At 47.4% G+C, this 17,641-nt stretch overlaps 1 protein-coding gene across 10 annotated transcripts in view; it reads right to left on the bottom strand.

Moving 5' to 3' along the window:
- The window catches only part of PPP6R3 (protein phosphatase 6 regulatory subunit 3), a 2,530,957-nt gene that overhangs the window by 1,538,352 nt on the left and 974,964 nt on the right, over positions 1-17,641 (bottom strand). The gene's annotated exons all lie outside the window — the stretch shown is intronic.

Genomic DNA, 17,641 nt, shown 5'->3' with positions numbered 1-17,641 from the left:
CTGCAGGGAAGGAGGGAGTGGGTGTGCCGATGAGTAGAATCTCAGTCTTACTGGCATTAAGGCAGAGGTCGTTGGCGGCACACCAATCCTGGATGGCAGACAGACAATCAGAGATGAGGGAAGGAGAGGAGGAGGCCGAGGGTAGCCTGAAAATGAGCTGGGTATCATCCGCATAGCACTGAAAGTTGGGACAGAGAGCGGTGATGCGGTGTGCAAGGAGTGCCAGGTATTGGTTGAACAGCCAGGGAGAGAGGTTAGATCCCTGGGGGACACCACAGGTAGAGAAAAAGATGTCAGAGAGGAAGGACCCAAGTTTGACCGGGCAGGGTCGGTCGCAGAGGAAAGAAGTCAGCCATGCCAGAGCCTGACCAGTGATACCCAGGTTGTCACGGAGACGGTTGAGCAGGATGGCATGGTTGACAGTGTCAAAGGCAGAAGAGAGATCAAGCAGGATAAGAACGCAAGGGGTGTTAGAGTCGAGGTTGGAGAGCAGGTCTTCACGGATGTTCAGGAGAGCAGTTTCCGTACTTCTGGCAGCTCTGAGGCCAGACTGATTGTCATGAAGACAACCAACAGATTCAGTGTGGAGATTCAGTTGGGAGATGGCCAGTTTCTCCAGGAGCTTGCCCAGGAAGGGAGATATGGAGATTGGGCGATAGTTAGCCGGGCAGGAGGGGTCGGCAGAGGGTTTCTTAAGAAGAGGGTGCACAAGGGAGTGCTTCAGGGGGGAAGGGAAGACTCCAGTGGCGGAGGAGTGATTGCAGAAATCCGCCAGGGCAGGAGCCAGGGAGTCAATGTGATCCTTGATAGTTTTGGAGGAACAGAGGTGAACCTGTTTCGACGAGACTTTCATAGATCGGACTTGTCTAGAAACCTTGTCTGGAGAGAAAAGGGGAAAGGTAGGGAAGGAGGGAAGAGGGGTGGCAGCAAAAGGGCCAGAGGAAGAGCAGGGAATAGCGGGAGGGGGATGAGAGGAGGAGAGTGAGGACAGGATGTCCTGAGTTTTAGAAATGAAGTGAGAGGCCAATGCCGTGCAGAGGGCTTGGGAAGGGACAGGAGAGGTAGAGACTGCGGCAGGATTGGCCAGTTCCTTGGAGATTTTAAAGAGTTCAGCCGAGTTGTTAGATGCCGCAGAGACGCAGGCTTGGATATGAGCTCTCTTCTTGGTGAGGACGGAGAGCCGGTATTGCCTTTGCAGCAGGCGGCAGGCCAGTTTGTCAGAGGATGAACTTGAAGCACAGCATTTCCTCTCGGCAACCCTGCACTTGCGTTTTAGGCTGACGAGGTCTGAGTCATACCAGGAGTTGCACTTGGCTTTGGGCTTCAGGCGGATTCTCATGACAGGGGCAAGGATGTCAAGAGTATCAGATATAGCAGAGTGGAGAGTGGAGAGGGCTGTGTCAGGGTGAGAGTCAGCCAGGGGGGAGGAGGAGGTGAGAAGGTGGCAGCGAAAGCCTCAACTGACACGCGCTTCATGGGTCGGGTGACCGAGAAGGTGGGTGGCAGTGACGGAGGTGGCTTGGCCTGCGGGTTAGGGAGGGTGAGGTGGGAGGATAGGAGAAAGTGGTCACTCCAGGAGAGAGGAGTGGAGAGAGGGATGGAGAGGGGAAGGTCTGAAAAGATCAGAACATCGAGAGTGTGCCCTGCAGAGTGAGTCAGGCCAGAGGGGAGAATAGTGAGTGAGAGAGAGTCGCAGAGGTCACGAAAGACTTCAGAAGGGGAACAGGAGGCATCCAGGTGGATGTTGAATTCTCCGAGAAGGAGGAGTTGAGTGGTTGAGGCCAGGAGTGAGGAGGAGAGGTCTGCCCACTCAGAGAGGAAGGAAGAAACCTGACCAGGTGGCCGATAGATAGTAGTCACAGTAAGGGAATGGCTAGGCGAGAGAGGGAGCCTACAGACGAGGCATTCAAAAGAGGAGTAGGCCTGCGTAGGAATGATAGAGGCAGGAATCCACTCAGGGAAGATAAGAGCTACGCCCCCACCAGATCGGTTGGGCCTGGGCACGGAGAGGATCTTGTAGCCATCAGGTAGGAGCGTGTCAAAGCTGGTGACAGAGCTGGCCGTAAACCATGTCTCAGTGAGACCGAGGACATCGAGGTCAAGTTCTTCAAGAAGGCGGCAGATATCAGAGGAGTGTTTGACAGCGGAGCAGGAGTTAAGAGTGGCAATGTGGAGAAGGTTGCCCTCCTTGAAGGATTTCCGGGGAGGGGTATAGATCAGAGGTACGCCCTGCGGAGGTGTAGAAAGCTCCCGAGAGGGGGCATTGAGAGAGTGGGGAAGGCAAGGTAGCCAAGGAAAGGGGGGAGGGGACAGCAGGAGAAGAAAGGAAGTTGATGAGGCGCGGAAAGCATCTATCAAAGAGATGAAGGTTGGCCTGAGGGCCTTGGACCAAGATGGTTCCATTAGAGTAGACATTAATGATGACCTTAGAGGAAAGGAAGGAGGCCAGGAGGGCATCCCAACGGGTACCACCATTAATGGGAGAAGAGGAGAAAGGCGAGAGAACAGAGACCATATGTGGGGTCCATAGATCTGGAGAAGGAACGACAAAGAGGATGTTGGTGAGAGTTTCCTTGGAGGAGGCACTGATGTAGGTGTCAGCGATAGGGAGGCCTGGGTTGGAGACCAGGATGTCCTTTTTAAACTTTTTCCTACCAGACAGAAAAGAGCAGGATAGTCAATAGTGAAACAGTTTGAAAAGATGGGGGAGACAGAGAGCACCATAGAGTAGGTGGGAGAGGAGGGGGTCCAAGGAGTAGGCAGACAAGACAGCGAGAGGCAAGTGAGCAGGAGAGTGGCACAGGACGACGGTACTTACGCGGCGAGCGCAAGAGAGGCACAGGACATTCTAAGACAGGAAAGAAGACAGACCTAAATTTGAGAATCCTAAAGAGGGAGAAAAAGGCCTAGGTTTCACAGAGCAACTTTAAATACGGTGACAGTGCATGTTATAACAGGTAGAAAATCCCACCTAAATTAGAGAATCCTAAAGAGGGCGAAAAAGGCCTAGGTTTCACAGAGCAACTTTAAATACGGTGACAGTGCATAGTTGAAACAGTGAGAGCACAGCTGACTTAGTTGGTCAAACCAGGTGGACACAGTGGACAGGGGGCACCAGACCAATGAGCAGGGTGACAACAGGCAACAGGCGTCCCCTGCGGACACCTGCAGACACCACCAGGAGCCGCCTGTCAGGGAGCCGCCCTTTGCCGAGGGGGCTGTCGGGCAGGGGGGCTGCCCAGGAGGGACAGTTTAAACCAGAGAAGCACCCAATAGGAGGGGAAGGAGGGGAGGGAGGGGAGGGGGGTTGGGCGGGCAGGTAGGCTGGAGGGAGGGAGGACCAGGAAGTGGCTGCAGGGGAGAGGGGGGGTGGAGAAACAACGCGCTAAGAGCGTGGGCCTTGAAAAAATATATAAAAATAAATAAATAGTCAAAAAACACTCACTGGAGGCCCGGGGCCCGTGCTGGGCTGGAAACGGCAGTCTGGGCTAGCGGCGACCGCTCGCACCCGCTCAGCTCTGCAAAGATTCTTATGGGGCCTTCTTTGCCATGACAATACAAATTCTTATTCAATTCTTATGAATATGCCATGTCTTCTTTGCCATGCCATGCAAATTCTTATTCAATTCTTATGGGGCCTTCTTTGCCATGACACACCATCCCTGTGAGGACCTCTATGTCATCAAACAACATCCCAGTGGGGACCTGAACATGACCACGCACCATCCTTTTGGTGAACTCAGTACCATCATATCAACTCTATGAGGACTTCAGCATCATGCCATACTATTCGTATTCACATACCCTTGTATGGCCAATTGGGTGCATCTGTGGCTTCATTTGCATCACCTGAATGCATTTTCCTTCGCCGGTAAAGAAGGACAGTCGTGAATTTCATGTTAAATAAATGGGCACAGTGAAGTAGGTGAAATGTGGCAGACGTTTGGCAGAAATGTAAAGGATTCACCTCCAGCTATGAACTGGAGCTAACTCTGCTGACTTTCTACCCATTTTCAGTGAAATTACTGCGGCAGAATTACTTCTGCAGTAATTCTGCCAAAAATGCCCCATATAGTCCAATGTGAAAAAATGGAAACATACTTCGCCACCACCACGTCTAATCCAGCGGTAAATCTGCCAGACCAAGTGGAAGTAACCGAAAGTCCAGTGTATTTACAGACAGAATACCGCCCAACTTGTAATGACCCCCATTGTCAGGTGAGATTTCGTTCGGATGCTGATTTGGTCATGTACTAAGCAGAGCTTGATGTAACGTTACCATTACATGAGTTCAAATTAACATAAAACACACTCGGGCCTATAAATACTTTCTTAAATTATTCAAAATCTTCACAAAACCTCTCTTTTTCTTCCTTGAAGCATAATATATCTGTAAGGCAGGTAATGTCAAAGAGCCCACGTATGAAAACTTTAATATCATTATACATCTTCATTAAGGAGACTTCAACATCATCACACACTATCCATGTGAGGACTTCAATATCATCACATATAAACCCTGTGGGGACCTCAACAACAACACACACCATCCATGTGAGGACTTAAATATCATCACATATCAATGCTGTGGGGACCTCAACATCAGCACACACCATCCATGTGAGGACTTAAATATCATCACAGATCATCCCTGTGGGGACCTCACCATCAGCACACACCATCCATGTGAGGACTTAAATATCATCACATATCAACCCTGTGGGGACCTCACCATCAGCACACACCATCCATGTGAGGACTTAAATATCATCACATATCAAGCCTGTGGGAACCTCAACATTAGCACACACCATCCATTTGAGGACTTAAATATGATCACATATCAAGCCTGTGGGAACCTCAACATCAGCACACACCATCCAGTTGGAGGATTCAATATCATTGCATTCCATCTCTATGGGACCTTGAGCATAATTACAAACTATTCTTATGGGGCCTAATATGCCATGACACACCATCCCTGTGAGGACCTCTTTGTCATCAAACAACATCCCAGTGGGGACCTGAACATGACCACGCACCATCCTTTTGGTGGACTCAGTACCATCATATCAGCTCTATGGGGACTTCAGCATCATGCCATACTATTCGTATTCACATACCCTTGTATGGCCAATTGGGTGCATCTGTTGCTTCATTTGCATCACCTGAATGTATTTTCCTTCGCCTTTTGGGTATTTTTGGTTAAAATCGGCCACTATTTTTGGCTGTGTTTCGTTCAGTATTTCAACCTGAAGATAGGATAGAATTAGCATTTTTATTTCCAGCTCTAATTCCACTGGAGGATGTATCCCCGGGGGAATTATCACTGGTTTTCATTGCTTATTCCTCCAGTGCTAATTTCTTCAGGGTTAATTCCACCAGAGGAATTAGCGTCCATTTTCAATAACCCGTATATCAGCAGACTGGCATCACATTTTGTCTGATTACACAAACATATTCACAGGGTTAATGTTTAATTGATACTAATTTGGTTTCATTACAAGTTCATCTCTAAGGGTCAAAGTGGCAGTAGTGGAATTGCCGCCACTTTGACCCTTAGAGATGAACTTGTAATGAAACCAAATTAGTATCAATTAAACATTAACCCTGTGAATATGTTTGTGTAATCAGACAAAATGTGATGCCAACATTCAATTAATTCACATATTAGACTATAGACAAGATGACATCAGTGCACATAATGTGTTGTCTTCACAGTGTGGACAAGATGACATCAGTGCACATAATGTGTTGTCTTCACAGTGTGGAATTCAATATCATCACACACCACCCCTATGGGGACTTCAACAAAATCACAGAAAAATAAGGAACTAAAGTAGGTCACATTGTGATTGGTTTGTTACAAAGTAGCCAATGCTTAAAATGAATCTGGAAGTGTGTTGTGCAATGAGGGAAGACTTATGTTGCGTATCAATTATATTAATTTCTGTAAACATACAAAATACACAAAAAACAGCTTAATTTCATTCTTTTTCATTTAAACGCAGAGTTCAGGCCATTTAAAACACAATTGAATTTGTGTATAAATGGTTCCCATGAATCTGCTGTCTGCTGCCTAAGCATGTAGGGCATCTGATTTATCAAGTGTGTTTAAATTCCTGTCCGTGTGTTGATGACTGCAATACCACACCCAGCCTGCGGGGGCAGAGCTGAGTAAAAAATCAACACACCAAAATAAACACAGGTCCCCACAAAGCCATTTTTTTAAAAGTTCTAAAAATTGGCACAGATGTCTTTTAAGTTGTTTTAAGTCATTTGGAAGGCATTACCATGTGGGGACTTGGGTTTAGGTCCCCACAGTGAAATCAAGTCCCCACAGCGTGTGCATGTTTACACACCCAAGTCCCCACAAGGATAGTAACACAAACTCACACACACACACACACACACACACACACACACACACACACACGCACGCACACGCACGCACACGCACGCGCCACACCTCAGGGAACGACAGCCCTAAATACACATTTTCAACTTGAGGGGGATGGAGGGAGGAGCGAATGGAGGAAAGGGTACTATGTTTTAGGAGTACATTAGTCACTACAGTGATCAACTTTTTCTTACTTCTAAGTCCCGCCCCTTTTGCTCCATACTGTATGGGCGATTCCAACACAGCCCCACAATTAGGGACCTGCTAACAGTCACTTTAAGCGAAACGGTTTCTGAGAAATGTCAGGCTGAAATCTGCATCTTCACGTGAGCTAACATCCAAACAGTAATAACAGCAGAAGGCATACCGAGTGGACCATGTGGCCGCTCCGCTAATCACAAACCATGGCATATCCTGCTGAAAAGCCACTGCTGTTGCTTTGGCCCTTACCAAATGAGCCTGAATGCCCTACGGAGATTTGCCTTGCGCCTTGTAAGCCTCTGGTATACAAGACACCATCCATCTGGCTACGGTTGCTTTAGATGCTTGCTCCCCCGGAGACTGCCCACCAAAAGTTACAAACAGCGCATCATATTTTCTTTATGTTTTGGACCTGTCCAGGTAGAACCTTAGCACCCTTCAAACATCTAAGCAATGCAAAACCCTGTCTGCTTGACATTGACGCTTAGAGAAGAAGGTAGGAAAAACTATTTCCTGATTAATGTGAAATGCTGTAAGTACTTTCAGTAATGAGGGGTGCGTCCATATGAAACTTTGTCTATGGTTCAGACTCAGTCAGTGCCAGAATTTCGCTCTCCATCTGAACAGATCTCAAGGCCACCAGTAGAACAGTTTTTAAGGTTAAAAACTGAACATCGACTGAAACCATGGACGATTTTCTCTTGTTAATCCCGCCAAGAACGTCCCGACTACCGGGTTGCTGGAAGAACAAGTTACTTCTTACCTGGTAACGTTCTTTCGATGGGATGTTCCTCCGACGTATTCCTTATCTTGATAGATCATCTCCAGCTCGCTGGCCTCGTAATTTTTTTTTCAGTAGAGGGCACTGCGCGTCGACGTCCCACGAGCCGATGTCCCTCGACAGCCTCTGTATCAGTGCCGACGTCATAATGCGTATAAATAGACTTGCGCAGCGTCCGTTGCTCAGTACCGTTTTGAAGCTTAAGAGAAGCTGTGCATGAATTGGTTATTGACCTTGAAGGAGCGTAAGCTGTAACCACAAGGGAAGTTTTACTGAGGGGATGGATGGGTGGGGCGATAAGGAATACGTCGGAGGAACATCCCATCGAAAGAACGTTACCAGGTAAGAAGTAACTTGTTCTTCGAAGGGATTGTGTCCTCCGATGTGTTCCTTATCTTGATAGACTCCCATAGGAGTGGTGTGTAACTGGAGGTGGGAGTAAAATTGCCATGTTTCCCTTCAAGAATGAACAGAGTGCAACACAGCTTTGCCAAATCTAGTCTCTTGGCTAGAGGAGGAATCCAGGTTGTAAAATTTTGTGAAGGTATGTGCAGACGACCATGTGGCAGCCGCACATATGTCTCGAATCGGTACCCCTCTTTGGAGGTCCGAAGAGGCTGCGATACCCCTGGTTGATTGACCCCTAAGATTTTGAGGAGACTCTTTCCCTGCCAGTTTGTAACATTCCAGAATGGCCAAAATAATCCATCTGGAAATGGTCAGTTTTGTTATCGGTAATCCCAATTTGTGCCCTGAGTAACCTACGAACAGTTGGTCTACTTGCCTAATCCTAGCAAGTCTGCTGATGTAAAAGCTCAAAGCCCGCCTGGGCCCAACCTATGTAGCCTTTCTTCCTCTTTCCCCGGATGGGGAGGAGGATAGAATGAAGGTAAGGTAATCTTCTGAGTGATGTGAAATTCAGAAACCACCTTTGGGAGGAAATTAGGCTTCACTTGTAGGACAACTTTGTCTTTATGAAAAATTGTATGAGGGAGCTTACAAGATAGCTTGTAATTCGCTCACCCTCCTAGCAGATGTCAATGCCACTAATAAGACAGTTTTAAGGGTGAGAAATCTTAAACAAGAGTGGAGTGGTTCATAAGGAGTACCCATCAGGAAATGTAAGACTAAATTTAAGTCCCATAAGGGAACTTGGAATGGTCTTGGAGGATAGACATTGGTTAATCCCTTCAGAAATTGTATTACTAAGGGTAACTTGAAATACGATGGCTCCTCTGCAGTGCACTTGAAGATCGATAGCGCTGCGAGATAGCCCTCGATAGTGCCAACCTGAAGGCCCGAATTTGCCAAATAGAGTAGAAAAGATAACACTGTTGGTGTACCACATGAAAAGGGATCGATATTCTTTTCTCTACACCAGCTGGAAAATTTATTCCAACGGCAGCGGTATAAAGTCTTTGTTGCTGGCCTTGTGGCCAAAAGCAACACCTCCATGACGTCATCTGGGAGGTCCCAATCCTTGTATCTCAACCTTTCACATACCAAGCGTGAAGGTTGAGGGTTCTGATGTCTGGATGGAGAACCTGACCTCCCTTCTGCGAGAGAAGATTCTCCTCGAGTGGAAGACGAATTGGAGGGCAGGAGGACATGTCCAGAAGGTCCGGGTACCACGTTCTCCTGGCCCAGTCCGGGGCAATTAGGATCATTGCTTTCCGGAATCTTCTCAACCTCCTGATCATTTGAGGAATGACAGGGACTGGAGGAAACTCGTACAGAAGTGGAAACTCCCAGTTCACTACGAATGCGTCCCCTAGAGCTCCTCTCGGGGGAAATTCCCTTGAACAAAACTGATCGCACTTCCGGTTGATGCTGGTGGCGAACAGATCCACTTGAGGGGTTCCCCAAAGGGTGAAGATCTGTTGAAGGGCTTCCTGAGCTAGTTCCCACTCGTGGGAGACTGTGCTCTGCCGGCTCAGAGCGTCCGCCGTCAAGTTCTTCTCTCCGGCTAAGTCAACTGCCGATAGAGAGATTCCTTCTGGGATTGCCCAAAACCAGAGCTGCAAAACCAGAGCTGCATAGCCTCTCTGCACAGAGGCAGCGATCCTACGCCGCCTCTTTTGTTGAGGTAGTGCATGGTCACTGCGTTGTCCGTCATTATCAGGACATTGTTCCCCTGTACAGATGGCAGAAAAGCCTTCAGCGCTAGTCTGATTGCTCTAAGCTCTAACAGGTTGATATGTAGTCTGGACTCCGATGGAGACCAACGGCCACTGATGGTCAAGTCGTTGGCATGGGCTCCCCACCCCGTGAGTGAGGCATCTGTGACTACTGTTATCTCCTGCCATGGTTGCCAAAACAGTTCTCCTTTCAAAATGTTCTCCTGACAGGCCCACCACTGAAGGTCTCGAGCCACCTTGTCCGGAACCTGAAGGAGATCTGTCATTCTCCCTGAGAATTGCAACCACTGAGTTCTTAGTGCCCACTGAAGAGATCTCATTCTCAGGCGAGCCTCTGGCACAAGGAAGATGCAGGATGCCACGAGGCCTAGCAACCTCAAAAAGTCGAAGGCTGGGCGACGTTGAGCATTTTGAAACTTGGTGACCATCTGCAGAATATCTTGAGCCCTCACCTCCGGTGGGGAGGCTTTTCCCAGGAAAGTGTCCAGGACCGCTGCAATGAACTGGAGTCTCTGTGATGGTATCATCTGTGACTTCTTTAAATTGAGGGAGAAGCCAGTTTGTGAAGGAAGTGGCAGACATCATCTAGCTGGATCTGAGGTTGATCCGGAGATACAGCTCTGATCCGCCAATCGTCCAGGTAGGGGTAGACGTGAATCCCTTCCCTCCTTAGACTTGCAGCCACTACCAACATTAGCTTGAAGACCCTCGGGCGGAGGTCAGCCCAAATGGTAGAACTCGAAATTGATAATGAGAGCCGCCAATTGCGAACCTCAGGTATTTCCTGTGTTTGAAATGGATTGGCACATGGAAATGAGCATCCTGAAGGTCCAGAGATACCAGCCAGTCCTGGAGCTGGAGGGCCTGAAGGAGCTGAGAGAGAGTTAGCATCTTGAACTTGTCCTTCCTGAGGAACTTGTTCAATTCTCGTAAGTCCAAGATATGTCTCAGTCCTCCATCGTCCTTCGGTATTAGGAAGTAGGGCGAGTACCAGCCCTTGTTCCTCTCCGCTACAGGTACCGGTTCTATGGCACCTTTATCCAGCAGGTCTACAATTTCCTGCAAGCGGAGCAGATCTGGAACTTTCCGAGAGCTGTTCCCCGGTGGATGACTGAGGAATGCGTAGAAAAGGCAGGCAGTACCTTGGGCAACTGTCTCCAATGCCCAAGCATCTGACGTAATAGCCTGCCATTCCGTGAGATGTTGAGTTAGCCTGCCTCCTACTGGTGTCTTGTGAGGAGAGTCCTCAGAGTGATTTAGAGGCGGCTGATGCAGATGCAGAGGGTCAAGAGGAACCTGCTGCTGCGGCTTTTGTATTTTTACCCCACCCACCTCGGGTGAATCTTTTTTTACCTCTTTGAACCGACTGTCCTCTGCCTTTTCCGAATGCGGAATAAAATCGAAAGGACTTACCTCTCCAAGAGGTTCCTGAGGGGCGATATGGCGTTTGACGGATTGCAGCTCCCAGGTATTTTGCTGCTGCTTTGGATGTCTAACTTTTCTAGGCTGTCATCCGCCTACTTACCAAACAAAGAGCCGTCAAAGGGCATATTTAAAAGTCTGGCTTGTACATCTGAAGCAAACTCAGACTTTCGCAACCACGCAAATCTGCGGGTTGTAGTACTTGCCGCCATGGCCCTACTGATACTGTCAGCAGAATCAATGCCAGTTTGAAGGGATTCGCACATTGCGTCTTTACCATCCTTAATGAGGTTTAGAAACGCTTCCCTTTCTTCTCCCTCTGGGAGGCAGTCAGCCGCTGATGAAGCACACTCCCAAAGTGTATGGCTGAACCTTGCGAGCGTACAAGTAGCGTTAATAGATTTCAATGCCATGCTACATGCAGAAAAGACTTTCTTAGCCATAGAGTCGTATCTCTTGTCATCCCTGTCCTGTGGAACAGTAGGGTATGCCGATCTACTGCCTGATGCAGTTGCTGCTTGAACAACCAGACTCTCTGGAGTTGGATGTTTAGACAAAAATTCAGGGTCAGTAGCAGATACCCTATATTTGGCTGATAATTTCTTGTTATACGCCAGGATAACCTCAGGAGTTTCCCAGTTAGCCAATATTTTTCTTTGTAATGCAGCGTGAAATGGAACCACAGGATCCTCCTGTGGGCCTTTAACTAAAATTTCTGTAAGGTCATCCTGTTGAAATGCAGGTGAAGGTGTAGACCAACCCATGAATTCTATAATCCTTGCCATTAAAATTCTGTAAGGGGTCTCGGCATGTTCCCCTGGGTCTGGTTTGGCAAATTCTATTTCTGGGGAAGTATCTAACCCACTTGCCTCATGTAAGGATTCTCAAAGGTCCTCTAACCTATTTTCCTCAGATGTAAATTCCTCTGGTTCAGGTGTTGTGGTTCTCTGCAACCCAAAGGGTCTTTCTTGATCCGAATCCTCCCCTTCTTCATAAATTGAAGACAAGGGTCTGAAATAATCAGATCTTGGAAATGGCTTAAATCCCATTTCCAGAGCAGAAGGGGCCAAATTTGTCATAATTGATTGAGAAAATGTCGACGCGGACGTTAAAGGCTTTGAAGACACTGAAAAAGGCGTTGAGAAGATTGGAAGAGGCCTCGAAGAGCTCGAGAGGATCGGAATCCTACTCGAGGTTGTCAATGACATTCTCGAGGTCATGCTAGAGGCCCTGGGTATAACCACTGGCTGTGAGGTAGTGACGGCCATGGGTTTGTTCTTTTTCGGCGTTGAAGACAGCGTCGACTCGACTGACCTATGCGTCGATGAGCCCTTCGATAATGGCGTCGATGACGCAGATTTATGCGTCGAAGGGACTTTCAACGATGGCGTTGATGGCAGAGTGCCTTTGCTCGAGGGTTTGTGACGCTCTCGAGTAGTTTCTTTCGCCGGGTGCAAAGACTCGCTGCGTTTCGATTTTTCGGGTCTTTCACCCAGGGCATCACTCTCAGCTGTCTTCGAAGGGGTCGAGGCCGCTTTCTCGAAGACGCTAAGCATCCTTTTATGGAATTCCTCCCATTCAGCCTGAGAGCTATGTTTTGTGGGGCAGGTGACACTTTTCGGGGAAACAGAAGACGAGGAAGGGGATCTTTGACGTCTATTACTCGAATGCTTGGATCTCGAAGAGTGGTGGGAACTGCTTCGAGACCTAGAACGAGAATGTTTCCTGTGTCGGCGAGGAGACGAATGTCTCGACTCTACCGAGGAAACTTTCGAAGTTACCTGTCTTACCTCTCTCAAGCTTCCCCTTACGCTCCTTCAAGGCTTTCGCCGTCATGGCCTTGAAGGAGCGTAAGGGGAAGCTTGCAGTCCTCGCACTCCGAACATTGGTGCTCTGATCCCAGGCACCACAAACAGATCCTGTGAGGATCTGTCAACGACATTTTCTTTCCACAGTCTCGACATTTTTTGAAGCGGGACCGTGGAGTCGTCGGTTCGGATGAGGAAGCCATTGAGTAAGTGTTAGTATTCGAGGAAAAATGAAGAATATATCTGAACAAACTGAGCAATGCGATTCCGAGGCCCACAAAGCACGGAAAAACTGAACTGAGCAACGGATGCTGCGCAAGTCTATTTATACACATTATGACGTTGGCGCAGATACGGAGGCTGTCGAGTGACATCGGCTCGAGGGACGTCGACGCGCAGCGCCCTGTACTGAAAAATGTTTCTCAAGGCCAGCAAGCTGGAAATGACGTATCAAGAAAAGGAATACGTCGGAGGACACAATCCCTTCGAAAAGCTGGTTAGCTCTGAATTCCTACATGCCCCAATGGCTGCCAAATATTTGTCTCTCTGTATTATATTCAAATTGTTGTCCGAAAGCTGAAGGTAAGCTAATGTTACTATCAAAGACACCAGGCTGCTAACGTCATGGACTGAAGAAAGGGGTGCAGAACTGAGCCCCCTGTTGTGACAGCATCCGATTTGACACCGACAGGCAAACTGGTTTTCAAACCGACAATTGTTTGAGGTTGGAGTATGCCCGGGCGGGGCACAGCAGAGCCAACAGTATCATTGTGCACCTCCAGGACATTCTGAATGTGTTGATCACTCCAAGAGCGGGATTGGCAGGAATGCAAAACAAGTCATCTCTGACCAGTCTATGTGAAACGCATCCCCCTTGGAACCCAAGCCCTGCCCCTCCCAAGAGGCAAACCTGGTTCATTTGACATTGCTGATTGAGGCAAACGGCCCAACGCTGGTTGACACCCACCATAGAAAGATCTCTTGAATTATGGAATCCTTTATCTCCCATTCGTAAGAAGTGGTGTAGAGCCTGCTGAGCTTGTCTGCTTCCGTATTGTATGGTCCCAGGATGTGGGCTGACGGCAGCCACATTGATTGTGCAATCAGCCATTCCCACAACTGAAGAGCCAGCTTGTACAGAGGAGAGGACCTGGTCCCTCCCTGCTTGTTCACATAGAACATAGAAGTCGTGTTGTCTGTGAGAATCAGTACAACCTTGTCCTGTAATAGAGGAGCGAATAACTTCAGGGCTAGGAATATTGTCTTAGCTTCAAATAGTTGATTTGCCTGTCCAAGTACCTGCAGGTGCAAAATCCGCAAATGGAGGGAGTCCCTAATGCAGCACCCCAGCCCTCTACAATCTGCAAATGAGCGAGATGATGAAACGGGCTACCAAGCTTAGAGACTAGATCTCCCTCTACCATACTAAATCCTCCAGAGGGCTGCCAGAACTGAAATGTGGTGCAACTGTTACCCAGTTTCGTGGTCCCATGAGGCTGTTGGATGGAGCTGTATTCTCATCTTGTGCATCGCAAAAGACAGACAAAATACAGGTTACTTGCCGGTCCAACAGATGCTAGTACCACAACACTGTGGCACATTTCCCTCTGCAGGAAATGTGTTACTGCTGCCACACTATCCCTCCTCCTATCCTGCGTGGGGAATATTCTGGCCTGCACCATGTCCCACTGAAATCCAATGAAAGTCATTCTCTACATGGTGGTGAAGTAGGACATCTTGATGCTCACTGTAAACCCCAACTCAAATAAAATAAGTGCGCACGGGGGGTGGGTTTGGCGGTCTGGGGCATTTGGGGGGGAGGGGGGGGGTCGTTTCCTGGGGCAAAGGCGCTCTGATAAACCAGTCGTCCAGATAGGGGTAGATGGACTGGTCCCTGAGCTTGAACAGGATGGCTATGGAATTTGTGATCTTTATGAATACCCTCAGAGCAGCATTGAGCCTGAATGATAAAACTTGCTACTGGAAATGTCTTCCCATGCTGCAAAACCTGAGGTACTGGCAAATAGGGATGACAAATTGGTACATGTAGATAAGGTCCTGGGCACATAGCTAGTCTCTCTGGCAAAGAGTCTCTGCGATCTGCGATGGAGTCACCATCTTTAATTTCTCTAAGGGTAAAGAAAGAGTAAGGTACGATAAGCAAAGCACAACTTGCAGGCAACGCTTGTTGCTCGATTTTTGCAAAGATGCTGTAGTAGAATCCCTTGCCCAGTCCTCTACAGGGGCTCTTTCCACCGTGTGAGAGACTCCATCAAGGACCCCACTTCTTAGAGGAGTGCTGAGACCTCATCTGATTTAGGGGAGGAAGAGTAAGGTTGAGAACCAGGGGGCCGAAACCCCTTTTAAACCATGGAAATAAGAAGTCTATGAAATAGTGACACCAGTCATTCTTGTGCAGGGAGACTGCCTCCTACAAGAGACTCATGGACCCAGACCACTAATCTCATGCATGTTTAGGTTCTGAGGCAGCTGAGGAGGAGGGGTGGGGGACAAATAGAAGCCCTTAGGAGTGCCTCTCTGCTGTTTACGCCTGTGTGTACTAGGTTGCCTCATTTGTCTCTCCTGGAAAGCTCTAAAGCCTCTAAACGACCTAGGTCCACCCTCTGACCATGGATGGGCCCGATAGAACCCATTGGCTGCTATTTTAGTAAGGATGGCCAAAGACTTAGCAGTATGGGTACTGGTCTTCATCTTGGCCAACTCTTCGTCCGTTGGCAAATGAAAAAGCTCATTTCCCTCAAAAGGGAGGTCCAGAATTCTCTCTTGTACTTCGTTGGTGAATCTAGTGGCGTGCTTCCATGCAGACCTCAGATCCAACCCAATACACAGCCGTCTACTGGCTATATCTATGTGAGCCAATGGGGATTCTAAAAAGGTAGTAAGCGACCAATTTGGCCTCCATTAACCCCAATTTAAAGGCAGCTTGCCTGTCCAAAAGGGAGATACTGAGAGAACTCTCCATCTGCCATCTCCCTCCACAGCTTCTGATTTGCTGCAGCCAATAAGGTATTGGTGTTGGCCTGCCAAAGGTGCAAGGCAGTGATTGCATACATCTTTCTGCCCAACGCTTCAAGCAGCTTGCCTTCCTTATTTAGGGTGGGCGGATTTGCGGACCCTGACGGCTGATTATAAAACTATGCTGCTGCCACCACATCTGAATGGGGCTGTGGGTGGGACACCAACAATGGCCCCTCTGCCCCCAAATGCCTGTAGCGAGCACCTATTTTCTGAGTGCAGTGAGATTAGGATTGTCAGGACTATAGAAGCCTAGCTATATAAAAGAGTTCACCCTAGTCAGAGGTGTACTATTTAAATGCCATTTATACAGAAGTCTCAGCTTTGTTTTGGCGGGTGTAAAATCATCACTGTCGACTTGGGGAGATGGACAGCCAGGCCATTATTTGAGGGATAGAGATACAGCATGTCCAGTTGCCTCTGCAGACCAGTTTAGAGTTTGATCCAGGATGACCAAATTGTCCACCTATAGCATCCAACTATTCGGGTGGCCGCTTATACGCGGAGGAAAACATCTTGCCCTAAAACAAAGTCTACCCAAGATCAAGGATGAATAGATTAAATAACGATGGTGCAAGTATGCATCCTTGCTTAAATCCTTTATATGTGATCTCCTTAGTTAAAATGCCATTTTGGTTAAGTCGTATCCGTGGAGATGTTCTACTGTACAACTATCAAATCACCCTTCTTAAAAATCGGCACCACTACTAGAATTTTCTATGTTGGGGGAACCACCTAATTTTCCAACAACTAGTTAAACAAAATAAAGAGGTATTCAGACCTTAACTCCGACCATTTATTCACAATTAGATTAGACAGCCCATCCGGGCCTGGGGCATGAGAGTTGTTGCATTTCTTAAAGGGGTAGTCCAGCTAAAAATTTTATTTAAAAAATAGATAGGCAACATTAAAAAAAAAATACTAGCACTTTTTTTTTTAAAACTTCCGATGTAAAATTTTGAGCTATTCAAGCTCAAAATTCGTAAAAGCAAGCACATGGGCGCATCCATTTTGTGAAATGGATGCCCGCCTATGCTGGCTTTTGCTTTTGCGGCACTAATGAAGGAAAAGCCAGCCAGTTGTAGTAAACAAAAGCTACCGCTGGGTGGCTTTTCCTTCATTGGTGCTGTACGCGGAGGACGGGGACCGGAGACCAGAGCAGGAAAGCTCACAAAATGGATGCGCCCATGTGTTTGCTTTTGCGAATTTTGAGCTTGAATAGCTCAAAATTTTACATAGGAAGTTTAAAAAAAAAAGTGCTACTATTTTTTTTTAATGTTGCCTATCTATTTTTTAAATACATTTTTTAGCTGGACTACCCCTTTAAGTTTAGTATATCCTCTATCATAATCTAAATCCCATTTCTTAGAGGGGGCAAAAAAATGGAGGTTCCCTTGAACTTTTTGCAAATGTTTGTTCAAAATAATAGACCTAGGCAGCTTCTTCGACTGGATTAATTTTAAGGGCCAGTTGTGGAGTATCAAGACATTTAAACATCTTCTACATATCCGCTGAATGCTTAGAAATTACTGCTCCTAACACTTTGTGTCTTGTAGTGCCTATGCAGCTTTATAATAATGTAACCAGTTTGTATACCTTAATTTTTTATTTTAATTGTCTGATCAGGCTTCAATGATTTCCTCAGTAGCCCAATTTCAAAACGAAGCAGTCTTTTCTTGGCTTCAACATCCTGGTCAAAGTGCCTGTGCTTATAATAAGGTCTAATTGCAGTATCACTGGTGTAAACATTGGTTAAAACAGAGGTCGATTCCAACAGCTATTTTTGCCTGATGCTAGATTCCTTCTCAACAATTGAAGTGAAGCACCTATTTAGCCTCTTAACATGTTCTTCTTT

Source organism: Ambystoma mexicanum, chromosome 11, assembly GCF_040938575.1.
Source record: "Ambystoma mexicanum isolate Mex_15411 chromosome 11, UKY_AmexF1_1, whole genome shotgun sequence".
In the NCBI taxonomy this organism is placed as follows: Eukaryota; Metazoa; Chordata; class Amphibia; order Caudata; family Ambystomatidae; genus Ambystoma; species Ambystoma mexicanum.
Note: the sequence above shows the minus strand (reverse complement) of the source record. Positions and strands in the feature narration are given on the sequence as shown.